The following is a 3659-nucleotide window of genomic DNA, read 5'->3' as shown; positions in this document are numbered from 1 at the left end:
GCGCGCTATGGTTACCGTTCTTCCCGCGACGCGCTAAGGAATATAGTTCTTCTCGCGACGCGCTTAGAATTGAAGTTCTTCCCGCGGCGCGCTTAGAAATGTAATTCTTCCCGCGACGCGTTAAGGTTGGTTCTGTCTGCCTTCGCGCTCGCGCACTTTTGCCTTCGCGCTCGATGCTTTCTCGTGCGTGCGCTCGATGCTTTCTCGCGCGTGCGCTCGAAGCTTTCTCGCGCTGTCTTGTGTCCTTTCTTCTGTTTTAACTTGCTTGTTTGCTTTTGATATCTTATCTTCTGTGCTGTTGACCTAATCTGCTTAATGTCTGAAAAGTTACTTTCGGCGCAGCATGCGCACCAACCCCATTGGTTGGCAGAAAAAGTGACTGACATTATCTTTTGAGATCTGCTTTTTCCATGCTTGACCAGTACCTTTATCTGACCCGCCCATGCCTTTTTACTGTTCCCTGTCAGCTTTATCTTGCCCCCTGCAGCTGCCATATCTTTTGCTTTTGGAATCTTTTGCTTTTTGAGATCTTTTCCCCTTTTTCTAGGGATTATGTTCCCTAGGGTTTCTCTATAAATAATAATGTTATTTTCCTAACACATCACACACAAACACTTAATTTAACCTCCTCCTTGCTCTCTCTGCCGTTTTCCTCTCTGCCTCCGTCTTCCTTCCTGTTCTGCCCTGCTTTTCCGGTAATATATAATATATAATATATAATAATTTACTTATTAATTATGCTAACTTATAATCAAGACTTAAAACAAATCATTTAAAACAATAATCTTATTTATAGGTTAACTTGTGCTTGTTTAAAGTTGGTTCTTGCTTTATCTTACACCGCATCGTTTATCAAGTGAGTAATCTCGTACCTAATCCCTTTTTATTTTAATGTTTTGGGATGTTCATGTGTTCGTACAAACTTAGAGTCTTAAACTGGTTTATGAACTTTAGTCGCGCAGTATCCCATGTGTTGAGGACGTTTACTTGGCTGTTTATTTGTATGTGTGTATCATTAACCGCTTTGTTCGGCCTATTCCGAAGTTTTCATGGATCCATTAGATGAACACGGGAGACCTATCGTTTACGGTTTTCTTTGTTTACACTTGCACAGATGTTTTCTTGTTTTTGTGCTCAATTGGGAGCACGGATTGAACTATGAGCTATGATCTATTTAGGCTTGATCACAATCTGATTACACCCTTGTTAAACACCAGACATACACGTGTTGCGCGCAGTGTTTATTGTTATCTATTATTATCTATTAAACTTGATTTCTCACCAACACGCAAGTGTTTGACGTTTATTTTAACACATGTTCAGGTTTGCAGTAGCTGTTTTGGAGTTCGAGGACACGTAGGAAGTTTTCTTTATTTTGGACCTAGATTAAAATGTATCAAGACAAGTTATTGTTGTTTTATTATTATTTATAATATAATGGTTTATGTTGATTTATGCTATCTTGTGTTTACTCTGCGCGTGCGCGAATGAATATATTTATTAAATATTGACACCCAATAGTGTCACGAGTAATGAAACAATATGTGGCGCCCCGATGTATAATCCGCCTTTGGTCGGGGTGTTACACTCTAGCTGCCCCAACAAGCGTCATTTGGAACATGTAACACCACGTAGGTTCCGTCCAACTACTGACGGTTGCCCCCGCTATGAACCTGTTCAAATGATCGTCTGGATCAGATATACCATCGTAAGTGCCGATGTTGGACATCTGTTTGGCACTTTTCGGGACGATTGCTTCCGCAATGTCCCTTGCAAATTTGGACGTTCCCGCCTTTGCAGCAGTTGGTGTAAATATTTTGGAGAAGTCACGTGGGTTTCCACCCGCGTTTTTTGGTTTGAAGGTTTCTCCAAAACGCTTTCTCGATTGGGAGTCCATTTCCTTACGCTTCCCTTTCGCCCTATGACGAGGGTTTGCGTCAATATCGGATTCCTCCGAATTATCGTACAAGTGCTCTTCGAATTCATCAGCCTGTTGGAGTGAACGTAAGCGTTCATACAACTCAGCTTGGAATTCTTTTTGACGTGCTTCCGCCCATGCTTTAACTTCATCGAGTGTTTGGTGGGGGAGCCTCGTTCGTTGTCTCTCTAACTGGGTATCGGTGAATCCCAGTGAGAGATTATTTACTGCACTTGCCCCACGGATGGCGCCAATGAAGAAACACTAATCGACCCCGGGAAGATTACGGATAATCTGGGGGTTAAATAGATGCTTCCCACGAGGGGTTAGACCCGGCAAAGATGGTTCTTCTGATAATCTGCAAAACAGACACCGTGAGCTCGTCACTGAGAAGGGGGGGGTACCTCCTTGTGACCACCCTCCGGCGTGAGAATCAGACTAGATTGCTCTTGAATATAAGTGTATATTAAGAGATTGCTAGAGCAAATATCAGGTATAAGATATAAGATACAAGATAAGATGAGATGATCATACCATTAGGGGTATTTATAGCCGAAGGTAGGTTTCCAAGAAGGTGTAGCCGGCTGAATAGTATTCCTGTTCTACCAACTGTGGCCTACGCACGTGCCATGCTGGTAGTTGGTGGGTAGGCAGCGGCTGACAGTGACCAGGCCTGCTGTGTACTATTCCTTTTCCACCAACTGCAGGCTATGCACGTGGTATGACAGGAGTTGGTGAGTAGGCAGCGGCTAATAGTGACATACAGTACAAGAGCATGCTGCTCGCCATACTGTTGTCAATGAGCTGTCGTATCTCTGGTCAGATCTTTTGCCCAAACCTCGTCAGGTACAGTACAAAAGATCTTCCAGTATCGTACGGACTGGCTCATTTGGGCGGGAGTATTCCCCCTCCCGCCTTTGTGCGGGATTGTTCCCGGCTTTGCTCATTCCTTCAGGTGACTACTGAATTATTTTGAGAGCTAAGTGCCTTGTGCGTGTAGCCTTGCTGCGCGGGTGGTCTTCCCTGATGGCTTGTATCCGCAGCTGCGGGAACAGGCGGAGTACTTCACCATTGGGAGGCATTTCCTGCGGGAACAGCTTGCGTACTGCGCGTAAGGACGTCACGTCTCTGAGCATGGTGGGTCCTGCGGATCCAGTTGGTTTCCGCGCAGACGTCTCTCTTCAAGGTGAGTTCTGCGGGTCCAACTGGGCTCTGCTGGGACCTACCTCTTCAATCATAATAAACATTTTAACTATTTAACAATTTGTGTTAATAATTATAGGCGTAACAAGTTATAAGTTCCGACATGACATTTTAATTGTTAATAGTGTTCTCACTGTGCAACGGCCACAATGTTGCCCTTCACGACCACAACAACGTACGGCCTCCGGTGCCACAAAATGTGGGTTATAGCTCTATGCGAATTTGGAATTCCCGTATGCATATACAACTTTCAGAATAAAGTGAGTTTAACTTTAGATAAGGTGTTTCGAGTGTATAAAACTTATTAATTGGATATCAAAATTTTGTACGAATAATAAGAATGACTTCTCTACGAAAATGAAGTTGTAAATTCGTGTCTTTTAGTCAGACCAAAGATCTCCATTTTACACGCATGGAATCATTACAACGATTAGGTTGAAAAGCTGTACCTCTTTGTGAAATAATACATCACTAATCACTTGGCAGTTATAAGTGCCTCAATCAATAGTAGAAACTTATTATATATAGCTCGAGTTTA

Source organism: Bidens hawaiensis, unplaced genomic scaffold (genome assembly GCF_021521415.1).
Source record: "Bidens hawaiensis isolate Kalapana, Puna unplaced genomic scaffold, B.hawaiensis_p1.1 tig00050483_1, whole genome shotgun sequence".
Classification (NCBI taxonomy): Eukaryota; Viridiplantae; Streptophyta; class Magnoliopsida; order Asterales; family Asteraceae; genus Bidens; species Bidens hawaiensis.
Note: the sequence above shows the minus strand (reverse complement) of the source record.